This window comes from Anomaloglossus baeobatrachus, chromosome 1, assembly GCF_048569485.1.
Source record: "Anomaloglossus baeobatrachus isolate aAnoBae1 chromosome 1, aAnoBae1.hap1, whole genome shotgun sequence".
NCBI classification, from domain to species: domain Eukaryota; kingdom Metazoa; phylum Chordata; class Amphibia; order Anura; family Aromobatidae; genus Anomaloglossus; species Anomaloglossus baeobatrachus.
This window is the reverse complement of record NC_134353.1, coordinates 194,976,138-194,996,292: the sequence shown is the minus strand read 5'-3', so window position 1 is coordinate 194,996,292 and position 20,155 is coordinate 194,976,138. Positions and strand designations below refer to the sequence as shown.

Here is a 20,155-nt window from a genome sequence, read left to right as displayed (position 1 = left end):
TCTTTGTAAATTAAAAACAAATCCCACCAACAATTCAAATAATGATAACCAGCGTAACTTGGTTTCTTTTATTACAATGGTATTTTTTTTTTCCAAGAACAATCGCTTACGATAACTGTGGGCCATTGTCTTCTCCACAAACCCAAATTAGGGAGCATTTATTAAAGTACTGCCATTATTTTTTTAAATTCTCTAAAGCTATCTTTATGTCAATGTACTATAGTGTCAGTGTGTTAATATACTCACTGATCATCATCTTTCAGAACTGTTCCACTCCTCTTCTATGAAACTTCATAGACTTAGGGGTACTTTGTACACTACGACATCACTAGCCGATGCTGTGATGCCGTGCGCGATAGTCCCCGCCCCCGTCGCAGCAGAGATATCTTGTGATAGCTGCCGTAGCGAACATTATCGCTACGGCAGCTTCACATTGACTCACCTGCCCTGCGACGTCGCTCTGGCCAGCGAACCGCCTCCTTCCTAAGGGGGCGGGTCGTGTGGCATCACAGCGACGTCACAGGGCAGGTGAGTCAATAGAAGCGGAGGGGCGGAGATGAGTGGGACGTAAACATCCCGCCCACCTCCGTCTTTTCGCATAGTCGGCGTGAACCGCGGTGACGCAGGTAAGCTGATGTTCCTCGCTCCTGCGGCTTCTCACACAGCAATGTGTGCTGCCGCAGGAACGAGGAACAACATCGTACCGTCGCTGCAGCAAAATTATGAAAATGTCGGACACTACACCGATCATACGATTACGACGCTTTTGCGCTCGTTCATCGTATCAAAAAGGATTTACACACTACGATATCGACAGCGAGGCCGGATGTGCGTCACTTTCAATGTGCAGCTGCAATGTCGTAGTGTGCAAAGTACCCCTTACACTGGAAAGAAGACTATTGGCTCCAATTCAACAAAGATTTTATGCCAGAATTCTGGTATTAAAAGCTATGAAAAGTCACAAAATGTTACCCTTCTCACAAATGTTGCAACTTTTAGCATTTTCATCACAAAATCTAGGCAGTAGTGTGGCTCAGGGGTTAGCACTGTAGTCTTGGAGTGCTGAGGTCCTGGGTTCAAATCCCACCAAGAACAACATGTGCAAGACGTTTGTATGTTCTCACTGTGTGTGGGCTAGTTTCCTCCCACACTCCAAAGATCTACTGGTAGGGCATATAGATTGTGAGCCCCAATGGGGACAGTGATGATCACGTCTGTAAAGTGCTGTGTAATTAATAGCACAATGGTAACCAATGCTTGTCAAATTCATAATGAGTGGAAGTTTTCCTTGTGCCATAAATCTTACTTGAGTGTTGGAAATTGCTGTCAAGTGACTCAGAAGAGGAGTGGAACGGTGTTGTATATGAGTGAGTATATTAACATACTGACACTGTTCTATACTAACCTTTACACAGGATTAAGGAATGAAAAAATAACAGCAGTACTTCTTTAAAGCATCACTCTAGCTTTTTTTTTTCATTTTCCCCCTGGAGTCCCCTGACCCCTGTCATATACTCACCCTCCGATGTCTTCAGTATATAATAGGATGTAAAAAAATGGAACTTGCATATGTGCCATATGTTATTTAGCATCTAGTCATCACCATACCCTGTCAATGATCCACAGGCAATGTAATGGAGGTTTGTAACCACACAAAATGTTACCTCTATAGATATTTAGGTGATGAATTTTCAGGTGGTAATTTTAAATGCAAAATTAAAGTGTGACCTTTGTTTTAATTTTTGTTTCATAAATCAATAGTGTTCATGAAAATAAGCAACTTTGTAATATATCTTATCAGAAAAAAGGGTTTTTTTCCTCCTCTTGGACTGATCTTTCACTTTCAAAATGTTCAATTCCATGTCTTCAGTGAAAACTTTCCCATTGCTGAGATAGGAGATGTCGGTTGGTTTTTAAAAGATTTTATGCAGAAAATAGAAGAGAGAAAGATGAAGGAGCTTTGCCTCTAGCTCCTCCATCTGCCTCTAGATCCTCCCTCTTGCTCTACCCTCTTCCTCTAGCTCTTCCTTCTCCCTCTAGCTGCTCCCTCTGCCTCTAGCACTCACTTTGCCTCTAGCTCCTCCCTCTACCTCTAGATCCTCCCTCTGCCTCTAGCTCCTCCCTCTGCCTCTAGCTCCTCCCTCTGCCTGTAGCTCCTCCCTCTACCTCTAGCTCCTCCCTCTGCCTCTAACTCCTTGCTCTACCTCTAGATCTGGGGAGCTCTGCCTCTAGATCCTCACTCTGTTTCTAGCTCCTCCCTCTGCCTGTAGCTCCTCCCTCTGCCTCTAGCTCCTCCCTCTACCTCTAGCTCCTCACTCTGCCTGTAGCTCTTCCCTCTATCTCTAGCTCCTCCCTCTGCCTCTAGCTCCTCCCTCTGCCTCTAGCTCTTCCCTCCGCCTCTAGGTCCTCACTCTGCCTGTACCTCTTCCCTCTATCTCTAACTCCTCACTCTGCCTCCAGCTCCTCACTCTGCCTATAGCTCCTCACTCTGCCTCTAGCTCCTCCCTTTGCCTCTAGCACCTCTCTTTACATCTAACTCCTCCCTCTGCCTCTAGCCCCTCCCTGCTCCTGCCTTCTACAATCAAATCTTGTCAGTAGCAACTGCCATCTCTTATCACAGTAATAGAAAAGCCTGTCTTCACTATATACAGATTTACCTGGGAATTGAAGATTTTGAGAATGAAAGATCAGTCCAGGAGGAGAAAGACTCAGATTTTTCTGATAAAATACATTACAAAGTTGCTAATTTTCATGTGTACTATTGATTTATGGAATAATAATTAAAAGGAAGGTTACACTTTAAATATTGGGTGCAGTCTCCTCTCCAAGAAAGCTGTGTATTGTGAGCACATTGCAGATTTCAGAAAATACAACACATCTCCAATTTGTGGACTTAACCCAAATGTTTAACCTTCACACTCTGGTGTTGCATTTATTATATGAGCAATGTATCGCTCGGATTAGTATTGGTAAATCAAACACTTAACATGTGCTCTTCATTGCTCTATATGCTATTTCTTAAATTATTTTGGCAAGAGTAAATTCTTAGTTATGAGAAGTTGCCAGCTTTTCCTACATATCAATTTACTAAATACTCTAAGTATTACTAAAGCAAAAAGTTTTTCAGCTCGCCGTGTGTATATGTCAGATTAGCGGGCATATCGGGCGGTGCATGGATGGCCGCTGTGTGACGGTGACCAGCAAAAGAGCCATCTATGAAAAGGTATCCGGCAACACATCCAAGAGGAAACAGGAGAAATGTATTCATTCAAAGGAAGCATGTCAAATGTAATATCTATTGATTTTGTAAAATGTAGTTCTTTTTGGTATTTCAAAAATATTGAAATGTTTTATACAAATTACTCCTTAAGGCTATGTGTGCACTAGAAAGTGACATTTTCTTAAGAAAAAAATGGACTCTCTGAAAGAATCCCGCACCTGCACACGCTGTGGATTTACCGTGGATTTTGCCGCAGATTTGCAGCGGAATTGCTGCAGAAAATGTGTCTAACATTGCTGCAGTTATTCCCCAGCAAATCCTATGGGTTTGAAAAAATGCTGTGCACACACTGCGTTTTTTCATATCCGCGGATTTACCCGCAAATTTTCCGCTGCGGAATTAATGAGCATGTCACTTCTTTTCCGCAGGTACCTGCGGTTTTTGCCATAGATAATGGTAAAAACTGTGGGGATCAACTTGCGGTAAATCCGCGGTAAATCTGCTGTAATTCTGCGGCAAACTACAGCAAAACTGTAGCAAATCACGGCAAAAACGCGGGTGTGGTTTTAACGTGGTTTTTACCGCGGGTGCGGGATTCTTTCAGAGGGTCTGTTTTTTTCTGCAGAAAATGGCACTTTCTAGTGCGCACATAGCCTTAGTGCGCAAACACAATCCACATGTCATTTCTTGCCTTGGTGCTATAGAATGGAGTATATGGGACTATGGACTATGCTAAGAATTAGAATATTTCTGTTTGAAACACGTAAGCTGCGTGGGATAACTGACTATCTTGTTTTTAAAGATGATTTAATTTCTTGGTTTTACCCTTTTTTCCTTTTGGATATGTTGCTGGATACCTTTTCATATATGGACTCTAAGGCGGGCTTTACACGTTGCGACATCGGTAGCGATATATCGTCGGGGTCACGTCGGGGTCACGTCGTTAGTGACGCACATCCGGCACTGTTACCGACATCGCAGCGTGTAAACCATAGGAGCGACGATCACCGATCGCAAAAACGTCAAAAATCGCTGATCGGTTGCTCCTTTTCATAATATCGCTGCTGCTGTCGGTACGATGTTGTTCGACGTTCCTGCGGCACCACACATCGATATGTGTGACACCGCAGGAACGACAAACATCTCCTTACAGGCCTCCGCCGACAATGCGGAAGGAAGGAGGTGGGCGGGATGTTGTGTCCCGCTCATCCCCACCCCTCCGCTTCTATTGGCCGGCCGCTTAGTGACGTCGCGGTGACGTCGCTGTGACGCCGAACGCACCTCCCCCTTGAAAGAGATATTGTTCGGCGGTCACAGTGACGTCGCCGACCAGGTATGTGCATGTGAAGCTGCCGTAGTGATAATGTTCACTACGGCAGCAATCACCACATATCACATGTGCGACGGGGGCGGGTGCTATCACTCGCGACATCGCTAGCAATTGCTAGCGATGTCGCAGCATGTAAAGTCCGCCTAAGTATTACTAAGTATTTTTTATTAAGGCTGGACTCATACGAATGTATGGCATCTGATGCAAGAGCATCAGATGCGATATGCTAATGAGCCCCGGCTCAGGCTCTGCTGCGAGTGTGAGCCGAGTGTCATGTGACTGTAACCCGATCTTACAATGAAGCTGAGGATGGGTGCTGCGGAGGAGAGGGAGGGGTTAATCCCCCTATCTCCTCCATTGTCAGCCTGTGCGTATATTGCACTGCACTGGGATAACATCCGAGTGCAGTCCAATGTTTCTCTCGCACCCACTCACTTGAATGGGTGCGAGAGATACAGCTATCACAGAAAATCGCAGCATGTTGCGACTTTTCTTGCATCCAGAATCTGGATGAGAGAAAAGCTAACCACCTGCTCGCCCTCATTGCCTAACATTGGTCAGAGTGCAATGAGAGATTTTCTCGCATTGCACTCGTTCGTTTTTCACGCTCGTGTGAACTTACCCTAAATAACACTTCTGGAGCATTTGGAGAATTCTTCACAGGACGGCGCTGTTTCTTTGAGGTTCCTGCTTGACATGTATGAATAGATGGGTAACTGGGTGTTAGGCTATGTGCACACACAGCAGATTTGGTGTGGAAATTCTCTGCATCAAATCTGCACCTTCTGGTAGAAAAACACACCAAAAAATGCATACATTTTTTTTTGTGAAATCAATAGCTGGAAGGGCTAAATAATTATCCAACAAAACAGACTCATGGTCTACAGACAGTGTTTAAAAGAGGTCATACTTATTAAAGGGCACAAAAAAGGCCCTTAAGTATGGCCATAAGATAGCACACTCCTTAAGATCAAGTATATCCAAAAAGAAGAAGAGGCAGGAGTTTTAAGTGTATCTAAAATGATATTTTATTTCATATAACAAGATCTAACAATTATATAGGAACATATGCTGGAATGGTCTCAATCGCAATAGTCAGTTAAACCAGAGAAATAGTTCACATAAGTTTAAGCCATTCAGTACAAGTTATATAGGAGCTATGCTGTCTATTTCTTTCTATCTTCAGACACTAGAGTTTTGGCCATTAAACAGCTCTCTCCTTCCTATATAATGTACTGGATCCTGCTACTCAGTGCCGATAATAGCTCCAGCTTGTGCAACGATTCCGGTCTTATTGTGGTGATCCAATCTGTGGAGTGCTTACTGTGCGGCGTGGAAGTTTCCCAGTTGCCTGTTTACTTGCTCTCTTTTATGTTATTTTCCCCTCTGCACGTTTAGTTACTCCTTTGTGTTTGATTGCTGTGTGTACAAGTATTGTTTCTTCCCTGTCCAAGTTTAGTTGTAGGGTTTGTGACTTCGGCCTCGGCTCACCCCTTGGGTGGAGGAGGCGGAGGGGAGTTACACCAGGGCTAGGACAGAAGTTAGGGTCATGCTGGCAACCCAGACCTTGCTACCATAAAGCGTACCTCTAAACTAAGTGACAGTGCAGGGACCCCAGTCTGAGGGCCAGCCTAGGTGTCCTTGTCCAATCATCTCATCCCCGGGACAGCTATTTGTATATTTAAATTCCAAGAGAAGCTCTGCTTGGCCTATAAGTCTCTCCTCATGGAGAAACGTTCTTCCTGAATATGAAAAAAAATGGACATAACATGTCGTATGTGAATAAAACTGAACAGGTTGATTTTAATTGTGTAGTTTAATACTCAGAGAAGTTGACAGACCCAAAAGCATTTTTGTGGTCACTTCAGTGTATTTGTGGAGTATGAAAACCCAGTACATTTTTATCATTGCAGTAAATATTCTTTTGACTTCTCAGCATTACAGGTCATTATGTTATTGCCTCGTTTGGAATCACATATCATTGGTGGACCCTGTAGGGGCCCAAGAGGTAAGGGGGCCCACTTCTACCTCCAAAACAGGTGAAATTGTGCATTATAATGAGCTATTGGGCTGCAAAGGGCCCATATACTGTTCTCACACGGGGCCCCTTTCTGTCTGTGTTCACCAGTGCTACAAATCATTACAAGAATCACCTATTGAATCAAAGGAGAAATAGCGCAATAATTCTGGCATTACAGAGAGCTTGACAAGTACAACATGAATCTCTCTGTTAGCTATTTTGCTGTTATGCTGTGTTCTGGCAATCTCCCATGTACAAAATGAAGTAAACTATGAAAGGATTATTTTGTGACTAGTCCAGACATGTATGAGCCTAAAAGGAAAACTCAGAACTGATGATCCTGATCCAGTGGAACAGCCCTCTCTAGCAGTATGGCATTATGATGTAATTGCGGCAGTGATGTAAGACCCTTTTCTCCATAAAACACTATATCACTCTTTTCATTCCATGTTTATGCATACTTTTATGAAATTGGTAGACTTTAGCTTTTTCTCCGGAGGGCAGACTGATTTAAGCAGAAAAAAAAAGTTCTTTATTACAGTCAGAAGCCACAGAATAATATAAATTCAGCCAAAATCAGCTGTTTTGACACAGAATTTCATTTGGAGTGTAATATTTTGATGGGGAGCCCATAATAAATATAACCCACACCCTCCGTTCTGGACGGCAAACCCATTATAAAAAAAAGTTACAAAATTACTTAATTTGCTTACATGGCTGTGTAGCATTTTATGGTTTTCTACATAAAGACATTACTACATCCATTCAATTTATTTTACTTTTGAGTGCTTGAAGCAGCCCCAGAACCGTAAGTGAATTAGACTGTTACCTCATATAATCTGATGCTAGCAGGTAAAAAAATATATAAAAGTAATATTAAAGCATAATAATCAGTGGAATGTTTGAGTCTCAGGATGAATGGTGCCTGTAGACTCCAGACATTTCCCGGCCCTTGTAACCGGCATACAATCCATTCTACTGTACCAGAAATGTCAGATTTCTGGTCTTGGCCTCTGAAGTTCCCACAGGTTATTTGGCTTAAAAGGCTAGGGGATGTGGAAATTATAACAAAAAAAAAAAGTCTAGCGTATCAAAATATGAAAATGTGGGATACAATGCGATGTAGATAAGGAGTGAAAAGGTTTTACGAACTTTAATAAGTTATTACATTTGTTAATATTATTGGGTTATCCGAATGGAAATGACTTTTCTGCTTTTCATGAATTTAGTCATTCAAACCAGAAAATAAGAATAAACACCATTAGGGTACGTGCCAATGATCAGTACCCGCAGCGTCCTGGATGCAGCGGGTCCTGACCTGCAGGGCTGCGAGTCTCCTCCACAGGAGACCACAGCTGCTCATGCCCACGATCCGGGCTCGGGCAGTTGCGTTCTCTCTCTTCTGTTCTCCCTGCGGAGAACGCTTGCAACTCTGCAGCAAACAATTGATATGCTTGCAGCTCGAAAAGCCGCACTGCAGATTAGTTTACGCTGTGGGCCGTACATGTACAGTGGACATGGAATTTCTAGAAATCCCATCCACTTTGCGTATACTGTACAACACAATGTTTTGGACGCAGTTGAAACATGCTGCATCCAATACACTGTAAACACTGATTGTGTGCATGCAGTATTAAGAAAAAGATTAATTGTAAGTAATTATTTACCAGTACTGCATAGTATATTGCAAAATGGGACTCAGGCCCAGAGGGTACACGGAGTACTAAAACAAAGAGACCCAAGTGCTCAGCTGTGTGCTGTATCCCTTCTTCTTAGGGTATGTTCACACCATCATCCAATGTTATCCAGTTGTGTATTTAAGATGACAGTTTTTTCACATGGAACAGGGTCCAAGTGAAAAAAATCACAGCATGCACTGGTCTCTTCTGTTTTCTGGATGAAATTTGCCTATTCAAGTATATAGATGCACAAAAACTTAGACTCCATATGGATCATCTGTATAGTATCCAGTCTTTACGGATCAATTGCAATTCTTAACGTAGGAGCCCATATTTGTCTCGTAAATTTTATTAACTGCTGGTATATAAAATGGATGTCATATGGAATGAAAACGGATGACAATACACATTAAAAATCATCCACTTTTTTCTGGATGAAAATAAGTCGATTTTTTTTTCTTCGTCAGTGGAAACTTAGCTTTAAAGAAAATCTTTCAGCAGGTTTTTTCTATGTAATCTGAAGACAGCATGTTGCAAGGGTTAAAACATAGAATTCAGGCATACCTGTCTTGTCAAGGTCCGATCTTTTATTTATTTGCTATGTTTGGTTAAGCAGTAGGACTTATCATTGCTCGGAGTACAATATCACATGCAGTCTGGCATGCCCCCTCCTCTGATTGACACCTCAATGCCATTGCTCAGTCTCTAAAGAGTATGGGCGGTATAGATTTCTCATCTCTGCTAGATGTCAAAATTTAAAAATTCAGATTGTGCCAGAATGGCTGCACCCAGTAATCTAAGCAATACAGCGATACACCTGCTGACAGATTCCCTAAAGGCTACTTTCACACTTGCGTTGAACTGCATCAGTCACAATGCGTTGTGTGACGCATGTGACAGATGTGTTGTAAATAGTGTCATATAAAGGCAACAGATTCCTTTGAAATAACGCGTTGCGTTAAGTCGAGAGAGAGAGCGAGCCCCCATCATCCGCGCACACACCCCGGCACTACAGCCCCCATCATCACCGCCGCATACACCGGCACTACTGCCCCCATCATCATCACTGCACACACCCCGCCACTACTGTACCCATCATCCCCGCACACACCCAGGCACTACCGCTCCCATCATCCCCGCACACACGCCATCACTACCGCACTCATCATCACCACACACACCCCGGCTCTACAGCCCCCATCATCATCACCACACACACCGGCACTACCGCACCCATCATCACCGCACACACCCCGGCACTATTGCACCCATCATCACTTCACACACCAGCACTATCGCTCCCATCATCCCGGCACACACAGGCACTACTGCACCCATCATCACCGCACACACCCCGGCACTACTGCACTCATCATCACCGCACACACCGGCACTACCTCAGTGACATCCCTGCTAACAGTGCGACTCCCTTCAGTTTCTGCGTGGAGCTCACAGTGAGCGGCGATGTTCTACGGCCGCTCTTGTCAGCTTCATGTAGCAGAGCTGGATGCGTCGTGGAACCTCGTGGATTACGCCGGACCTGCAGGGATATTTAGGGATTTTAATAAAGTGGTGAAAGAGGGTGTTTTTTTGTCTTTTATTCCAAATAAAGTATTGTTTCGGGTGTGTTTATTTACTTTCACTTACAGGTTAATCATTGTAGGTATCTCGGGGAGACGCCTGCCATGATTAACCTAGGACTTAGTGGCAGCTATGGGCTGCCATTAACTCCTTATTACCTCGATTGTCACCGCACCAGGGCAATTCGGGATTAGCCGGGTAGAGTCCCGGGACTGTTGCATCTAATGGATCCGGTAATTCCGGGCAGCTCGTGGCTGATATTTTTAGGCTGGGGTCTCCCCATAATGTGGGGATCCCTATCCTGAGAATACCAGCCTTCAGCCGTGTGGCTTTACCTTGGCTGGTATCAAAGTTAGGGGGGACCGCATTTTTCAATTATTTATTTATTGTACTGCACGATATAGACCCGCCCACCAGCAGCTGTGATTGGTTCCAGTGAGGCAGCTGTCACTCAGTGTGGGGGCGTGTCTGACTGCAACCAATCATAGGCGCCGGTGGGCGGGAGAAGCAGTGAACACTAGATGGAATAATGAGCGGCCGGCATTTTCAAAAGCAGGAGAAGCCACTAGAGCAGTGTGACAGCTGTGCAGCGCCGCGCCGGTGATCGGTGAGTATGAGAGAGGGGGGAGAGGGGAAAGAGAAACTAGGAGTGATTTTAAACGATTTAGATCGTTATGCCGGACATGCTGAGCATGCGCTGTAGAACATGACGGGATCAGTCAGCGGATTCCGCCGCTTAGTGCATTGCGGCGGAATTCGCATCTGTCGCGGGCGGAAGGGACCCGCTCGTCACGCTCGGGTCGGGGGCTTCTGCTGCTGCTGCTGCTCGGTGGCTCGAGCGGTGGGCCGGACCCGGGTACTCGAGCAGCGCTCCTCACCCGTGAGTGAAAAGGGATGGTTTGTTTGGGGAGAGAGTTCGTGACGCCACCCACGGGACGTGGTGATGATAGCACCACCGCTGCTGGTGACGGGGATCCCGGGAGAGATGGTAGGGAGCAGCTAGGATGTTGTCCCCTCCGTGGGTAGGGGGTTGGTGATCCCGGGGCCCGGTGATGTAACGGGGAGGCTGGATGGCTGGGGTGCAGAGTTGCAGGGACAGCGATGCGCGGTGCTGGACGGCACTGGTGTACTCACTCAGACAATCAATGACAGAGTCTCTGGTAAACCAAAACGGCTGGATGGACGGGTCCCAGTGTTGTTGTGCTCTCCCCGGACGGCTGATGGTGGTTGTCTTTCCCTGCACCTGTTAGAAAGTTCTGACTCCTGTGGTTGCCCACCGGTAGTCCGCTCCCTGGCGTATAGGTGCCGTAGGAGCCCGTTTTGCCCGCAGGCGCTGGCCCTTGGATCTCTAGCCTATGGCGGTGGCTGTATATCCTCACGGTGTGGATTGTTGCCTTCTGTCGGGTCTTGGTTGTTGGGAAACCCCTGGGGTTCCTGTCACACTCGGATTTGACTATTGTCGGCGGCTCCAAGCCTGGTCTGGGTCCTATGGCCCTGCCTGTGTGCTCAGCTTCACTCGGCTCCCCGGTTCGGTATCGGCGGGCCAACGCCCGACCCCGGTCCCTACGGCTCTGCAGAGTTCCACTAACTCCTGCAGATGGCCACCACGTCTGCCAACCTTGCTGTCAGTGCCTGGGCTCCTACCCAGGCACACGCAGACGTTTTACTCCTCTCACTTTCACCTCATAAACTGATCTGTCTCTTTTTCCCGCCTCCAGGCCTGTGAACTCCTCGGTGGGTGGGGCCAACCTCCTGGCTCTGCCCCACCTGGTGGGGACATCAGACCCTGGAGAGAGGCAACAAGGGTTTTTGGTTGACTGTTGTAACTGTCTAGGGTGGGGGGTGTGTATGTTGTTATGTATGTGACTACCTGGCTAATCCAGGGCGTCACACCCCCATAGACAATCATTAGAAACCATGGCGGATCCTAACGGAATCCGTCAAGGTGCGATATTTTAACAACCCAAAAAACACTACATTGCAGCGTTCCCTCCGCCTGACGCTGCATCAAATTAATGATGCAGCGTCGTCCAGCGGATGCAACGCAGACAATTGCATTACAGTGCGACGTCAATACAAGTCTATGGAGAAAAGCGCATTGCGTTAACAGACTGCGCTATTCTCCATAGTGGCGGATTGCGCTAAACGCAAGTGTGAAAGTACCCTTAAAGAGCAGTAGCAACTATTACAAATACAGTTAGTGTAACCCTTTCTGGCATTGGCAATTTTGCAAATTTTGTTTTTCCTTCCCTGTTTTGTTGCAGGACAAGTATCATTTTACATATAATTTACTGAAACACAGGAAAAAATTGCATGGGGTTAAATGATGAGAAGAACTAAATTCTACTGTTTTATATAGTTTTTAAATATAACTGCTTTAAAAATGTTTTGTTTGGTTTTTTTTTTAAATGGTTTGCCTTTGCTACCTTCCAACATGGAGTTGTGTGAGGCCTTATTTGTTTAGGTCTTCCTACTAAACATGAAAGAGAAAGTCAAAACACAGCAAAAAAAGAAAGAAAATGCAAGAAAAAAAACAAACAAAAAACAAGCAATAAATCTGCAGTAAACTGAATGGACTTTGTTGCAGACATCTGAAGGAATTGCTGTGGAGCTTTCATTGCAGCATCTCCCTAGTTCTCCACCGGTCTTTGTACACCAGGTCATCACATGTAGGTGCTACAGTCTGTGATAGGCTGCAGTGATCACATGTCTAAGCAACATGTAATTGCTGGTGGTCAGGGGACTTTGAACAGTAGGAAGCACTGCTATGTTTTCATCGCCTCTTATTACATTTTATTTTAATTCTGTGGCGGACCAAAAACATAATTCTGGCGTTTTTATTTTTTTCTCATTATGCTGTTTACCGATCGGATTCATTTATTTTATATTTTGATTATTCAGACTTTTACAAACGAAATACCAAATATGTGTATTTTTTGTAGTTTTATTTCTAATGGGAAAAAAGTGGCAAACATGAATTTGTGTTTTTTTTCATTGTTTTAATATTTTTTAAAAAAAATGTCCTCTTTTTTCACTGTATTTATTAGTTCCCTAAGGTGCTTGAACCTGTGATCCTCTGCTTGCTTGTGCTACACATAGCAGTGCTAGAGCTCAGCTATTTATAGCTAAAATCACATTCTCCCGTAAACGCCGGCTCATGGTTGGCATTCACAGGAGTTTCATAACGGCAGACAAGGGGGCTTAACAGCAGACTGCCTATAACTGAATAGGATAACTGAAGTGAGCACTAATATATATATTATGAGTGCAAGCCAAAAATTACATACTATATACGGATAAGGCTGCACATCAAACTTAGATAATGGTATAATGCCTCAAGCATATGGACAAATATTGGAATATACAATGAAAAATGCTACTTGCTAATTTGAACATGTGAATAATGAATTGCATACCTGCCATGAATATTAGGAAAAAGGAGATATTTAGCAATCGCATTGATCAATGTAACTGTATGTTGTTATGTATGTGACTACCTGGCTAATCCAGGGCGTCACACCCCCATTACATTACACCCCCAACAGTTACATTGATCAATGCGATTGCTAAATATCTCCTTTTTCCTAATATTCATGGCAGGTATGCAATTCATTATTCACATGTTCAAATTAGCAAGTAGCATTTTTCATTGTATATTCCAATATTTGTCCATATGCTTGAGGCATTATACCATTATCTAAGTTTGATGTGCAGCCTTATCCGTATATATAACAGCAGACTGTCAACTGTCATGACAACCCATTGACGCCCCGCGAGGACGTTGTGGGCACGCCGATGGCCAGGAAGAAGGATGACCCCACTATTGACGCATGATCAATGCCACTGTCAGAGATTGACAGCGACATTTAACAGGTTTAGATTTATCATTGCTCCCCCCATGGCTACTAGAGGCAGATGATGGCTGATTAAATTAGCCATCATCTGCGGGCAATGATGCGGGATTAGTGTGCGAGCCCACATTCAAGTTCAATTTAGGGACACTACCGTTGATTTACATGTACGTCAAAGGTAGTGAAGGGATAATTACATATAAGATATAAATTAAAATAGAAATGAATGATGTTAGTTGTAAAGTAACGTTGTTAAAGCACCTAAAAAAAAAGGCAAAAACAATAAGATATGTGGCTGGTAATTTCAACACGTGAGAAAAGTTGTCTAATTGTTTCTCCTCTTGTTGAAGAATACATTACAATTTTTCGGTAAGTGTTATAAAAAGCTAATTTTAGCTAAGTAGCTGAGAAAATGTCTTCATCCCACTGGGTGGTACATTTTTTTTCTTCTCGATATTTCAGCACTAATCATCTGGTGCATAAATGTCCACAAGATCCAATTAAAGCTGACTAGCTCTGCAGTTCACATCTGCGTGTCTGTACGTATCCAAGCAATCCATGCTCTTTGACATTTACGCAAGAACAGATTGATTATTGGATTACACTTAGAAGAATTCTCTAAAAGAGAGGGCACAATGTCAGACCACCTAAAACAATTGTCAGTGCCGTCCTGTCATCCAATAAGGGACCATTCCATTCCCACAATAAACATGGAGGGTGATGGCAACATACCAACACAAGGTGAAGAGTTTAGTCATGCAGCACTGAGACTGCAGCATCATCTTCTTCAATAAAGGAACAGTTAATAAAGACAGGAGAACTTTATAGAATGAAAATGTCTAGTTACTTCACATATGGTCTATCATCAAATGAGCATCATGAAATATGGGGACCGTATACTAATTTTGCTCCCATCTAAGTGAGTTAGCTGCTGTGTCCTCTTGTGAGACCTGTTTTCATTTGACAGGTAATTGTGAAATCATAAATGTCCTCCTGTCGAGTGAACTATCAAATCTCAAGCATATATATTGTCAGGTTTGCCAAGTCATGGGTTTAATTTATGTACACTGCTGTGACATCACAACTTGTCCCGCTAGGTATGAGGAAGTACCAAGCGAGTGGCAAAAGGTAAATAAAGGGGACCACTGCATCTAGGGAAGGAGAAGATGGTGACCCCTGACCATACCTATATGTTCCTGGGGTCCCTCACGACAATAAATAGGCTTTGCACCTATGCGCTGAGCAGGGAACAGGTGGGAAGAGCACTTTGTCAGCCCCACTAAATGTTAAAGGAAAACATAAGGGGGACACATGGGGGAAAAGCATAAACTACTTATCCACAGATAACACAGATAGAAGTTTAGCAAAGCTTCAGCAACAATACAGCAGAGGAGTACAAGCCACCTGCTTGCAACTAGAGCTAGAAAGAACTGAATAATATCGCCAGCACAAGTCCAAGGAAGATGGGAATATTTAAGCACCAAGAGAATACAGATAATCAGCAGCTGGTGAAAGGAGAGCTCCTGCTGGGTCCAAAGGGGGGGGATGAAAATCCAGCAGGAAAGCTACTTATCACAATGAATACTGATAACAGGAACAATAGAAGTCAAGGAGCATTTTGTGCAGCCAAATGCTATGACCTTCTATTGCCTGAAACCCAATGACTGTCTGACACCCATGACACAACTGTTGAGTAACGCCATGTAACAGGATTCAGCTAAATGTCAGGATTCAGCTGGATGTCTATATAGATGAATTCTGTTGCTATTGACTCCCATTGTGAAAAAAATGTCTGGCTACTGTTTTTAGACAGAATAGAATAGCAGGCTGTACTTTCTGTCCTGCCAAAAAAACCTGTACAGACATATTCTGTTATTTTTACAATAGAAGTAATTGGAAATAGGATCTAACTGTATAGGCATCTGGTTGCATCCTGTTTTAGTAGTATGTTTTTTGCAGTTACCCTATGCTTCAGCTGTTTGGCAATAATGTTACGTGATTGTAGCCTAAGCTGCTGTAACATCATAAATTGTGTTTCCTTTAGTTGAGCTGCTGAGATATCACAAAATATGTCAGTATTGATGTAAAAAAGGTTTAAATGGGTTGTCTGGTCTAAATCCACAAGTCTACAGTCATTTCATGTGACTATTATTATTATTATTTATTATTATAGCGCCATTTATTCCATGGCGCTTTACAAGTGAAAGAGGGTATATGTACAACAATGATTAACAGTACAAAACAGACTGGTATAGGAGGAGAGAGGACCCTGCCCGCGAGGGCTTACAGTCTACAGGGAATGGGTGATGGTACAATAGGTGGGGACAGAGCTGGTTGCGCATTGGTCTACTGACTATAGACTTGTGCACCTTGTGCATGGTGAGGATCCTCCAGTGTCAGCGCCGGGGACGGCGGTCACATTGTCACAAATGTGTGATATGCATCCTACCAGCCACATTCTGACTAGATGGGGGTGGCCTCTATCAATACACTTGTATCTAGTCAGATTCTGCCAGGAATATGCATATTGCATACCCGCGGCCACATGACCACTGTTCCTAGAGCTGACCCCTGAGAATCCTCACAGTGCAGAGTGAATGTGATCTGACTATTCAAGTCTTCAGTCACATACAGAACTGCAGACTTGTGGATTTAGACTCCTTTAATTCTTTATAAGATCTAGTCCACTCTTCAAGGTCCTGCTGTTATTTAAAGGGAACCTGTCACCAGATTTGGCTACTATAAGCTGGGGCCAACACCAGTGAGCACTTATATACAGCATTTCAGAGTGCTGTATATAAGAGCCTAGGATGTGCTGTATAATGTAAAAAACACTTTTGTAACACTCACCCAGGGGGCGGTCCAGTCCGATGGGTGTCCTTGCTTTCCAGTCCGGGGGCTCCTCTCTCCAGTCTGGCTCCTCCTCTCTGCTGTGATTTCCATCCTCCTTCTACTTAACCCAGTGTGGATGACGTGTCTATGTTATCCACACAAGCTGACACTGCGGTCCTGCGCAGGTGCACTTTGATCTGGCCTGCTGAGGACAGATCAAAGTACTGTAATGTGCAGGTGCAAGGAAAAGTTAAAGACCGCTCGTGCATGCAGTGCAGATCAACGTGCACCTGCGCAGGACCTCAGTGCCAGTTAGTCAGCATGACATAGGATGCATCATGCACACAGGCCTCAGAAGAATGATGTTGGCGATCGCTGCAGAGAGGAGGCGCCGGACGAGAGTAATGAGGCGCCAGACCGGAGAACAGCGACGCCTATAGGACCAGATCGCCCCTTAGGTGAGTATTATAAAAGTGTTTTTTATATTCTACACAGCGGCCTGGGCACTTATATACAGTATTCTAAAATGCTGTATATAAGGGATCACTAGTGGTGGCCGCAGCTTATAGTCGCCAAATCTGGTGACAGGTTGCCTTTAATATTCCCTTCAATAACATGGTTATAAATGTGTTTTTGTAGGGAATATTATTACTGAATATTATCATTGTATTTAAATGCAAATAGCTCTATTTGTATATGTGGCGCCCCTGAGGCTTCCGTCACCACAGGAACATTGCACCCCATCCAGCGGTGTGATGTCCCATTCTAGGTAAGGAAAGGAGTGAACGCCGGTCCCCAGGCAAATCTACACAACACCCATTGTTAGGTACACACTGGGACCAGGGACAGTGGCAGAAACCTCCCATGCTGCATGCTGGGAGGGGCCGTAAGACCCATCCCTGCTCCTATAGGGTACAGCTTAGCAACTGGGGAGGTGGGAGGAGCCACCAGAGAGTAGACAGAGAAAGGAAGGTCAAGTGTGGGGAGTGAGAAGTTGAAGTCGCAGAGGGAGGAAGGAGGAGGAGGTCTGCGGGAGGCAGACGAGAAGGAGAAGCAGAAAGAAAGCTCTAGTCAGACAGGAGCTAAGAGAAGAAAGTGACGCTTCCTGGTGAAGAACCTGGGACTCAGAGGGTCCAGGTGACACCAAGCAGAGGAAGAGAAGGGATTTCAGGGCCACAGAGAGCTTTTGAGCTGGTGGCCTGTTCCACAGGAACATCGGTGGAGGGATCAAGCTGCAACAGGGGACGGTCCCTAGAAACCGGAGGAGTGAAAAATCATCTCCAACAGTAAAAACCGAGGCCCAGGGAAAGTTGCAAACTCCCCGGGCCACAGCCCACAGCAGAACCTCTAGAAAGGGGGCAAATAACCGTCAGGCGAGCTGCCAGCCCGGAGGCTGTTGTGGAGGCCGAGCCAGGTCCATCCTACAAAGGCAAGGTTTAAGGAGACAGCTGCAGACAGAGACACTTGAGAGAAGGGTACCGGCTTTCTTTCCAGGAATTACCCAGGATCAGCGGAGGTCCCTGACAGTGGGTCTCAGCAGTCCAGAGGCACCAGTGTGCTTAAGCCCATGAAGTGTGAGTAAAGACCTTGGAATTGCACCCTCTGGTGTTGTCTCAGTTATTGTCGCCTGCATAGACTCTCACGAGCATCAACAGTGTCCCCGGGGCACCGCTCCACCTGTGGGGAGCAGTACCACCATTGCTGCCATTCCATCACCCCGGAGGCCTCACACAGCAGCGGCGGCTTAATAGCCGCAAACCACAGGTGGCGTCACGACAAATATACACTTTAATTACCCCTACGTCACCAGCCATATTTAATTGACACCCACCAGGGCCACGGAGTCGGGCCCCGCCACCACTGACGACCCCCGGACTAGTCCGGCCCGGCACCGGGTGTCCCATAGCCCTGGGGTGGGCGAGTCATATACAGCATCCATGATAGTAGCGGATTACAAAAAGTTTCTATATACAGTAGTCTGATCCTGGAGGTATAAAGTAAAGGAATTCTGTCAGCAGGTTTTTGCCACCTAATCTGAGAGCAGCATAAAGTAGAATGTGGAATCTGGAGAGACAAAGAGGTGCAGATTGGGTCTTACCCAGGTGGAAAAGGGCTGAATGTCGCTCACCTGGGGTAGTAGGAATTGGGCATTCACAAAGGCACTGGAAATGAGAGTATAAACTTCTGCAGAGAAACTTACAATGGAATATAGAAAACTTCAGACATACTTACTCCACTCCTTCTATTTTCTAAATTCGTGATAGTTATCTAGAAGCTTTTTATTTTTTTACTTGGCACATTAATTAAGCAGGTCTGAGCAATGTTCCAAAAACATGCCCGTGTGCTGACTTGTAAGCATCGCACTTGTAATGACTATTAACACTAATTTTTAAATTGTGCTATTCTCATTAAGCCAAATTGGTATTATTGCTTTTGATTAAGATTGATTCGGCTATTTCTAGCAGCGGTATATAAATGACACGCAGTATTTTAGTTAGTGGCATACTATGGATCATGTTTATGGTTTGGGAAATTCAGTGTAATGTAACACACGATCATTGAAAAGGCGGGCTGCTTACTTCTTTACCGAAATCACACTTCCAGCCCACAATTATTCACATGGTGCACTGAAATGTCCAGAGCACAGCAATGTATTACTAAATGGGAAATCAGCAAAATGATGACAATAGACATTCTTTAGTAAGTTTTTATGTGTCAATCTTTCTACACATAAAACCACACATACTGAATATCTTTCCATGATTGGTCACAGAGGAATACTTAATAACATCCAGCTAAACGAGCAGTGCTCAGTCAAGCAAATTGCATCACTGTTGTTCAACTGATGCCCCTTAATGCATAAGTTTTCATTCCTTAGAACGGATGGCCTACAACAACAGATGGCCAATTCAAAAGCCATTGATGTCATAAAAGTAAAACTCTACTAGACAAAAATGAGAGAAATTTAGATTACTAATGGAAAAATATTCCATAGGTGAGTCCAGATTACTGTTGTATCATGATCATGGAAGGGTCAGAATTTGGAACAAGAAGCATAATTCAATGACCCCTTCCTATCAAGTTTAAAAAGTTCTGGTAGAAGTGTAATAAAGTGGGGAATTTTCTTTTTGACTCCTGAGTCAAATGAACCTCTGGATGGAAGTTTGGATAGTAGGACCCAAGTAAGCAATATAACCTATCAGTTCATCTCTAGATGGCAGCTGTAAACCCTATGGCAAAAGGATGCTTTCAGAAGGATGAAGTACCATGCCATATGGTCATGTAGTCACGGGTTGGATCCAGGAACAAAACAGCAAATACCATATTTTTTGTTTTATAAGATGCCCCGGATTATAAAGCGCACTCCAAATTTAGAGATTAAAAAAAGGTAAAAAAAAAAAATACGGGTCCGTTTTATATTCCAGTGGTGTCTTACCGGGGAAATGGGACAGCAGCGGGGGTCACAGAAGGCAGGGTTGGTATAAGAACACAGCGGTGATGCTATCGGCAGTGCAGGGGTGACCCAGATACTCACTGCGGGCTGCAGCACTGCACGATGCTGAGGCAGCCAGTGCTGCACGATGTTGGGGCAGTCTGTGCTGCTCGATGCTGAGGCAGCTGGCACTGCGTGATGCTGGGGCA

The 20,155-nt window shown here is 44.5% G+C and overlaps 1 protein-coding gene across 1 annotated transcript in view; it reads right to left on the bottom strand.

Moving 5' to 3' along the window:
- PDGFC (platelet derived growth factor C) overlaps positions 1–20,155 on the bottom strand; it is a 403,078-nt gene that overhangs the window by 358,782 nt on the left and 24,141 nt on the right. The window lies entirely within an intron of this gene.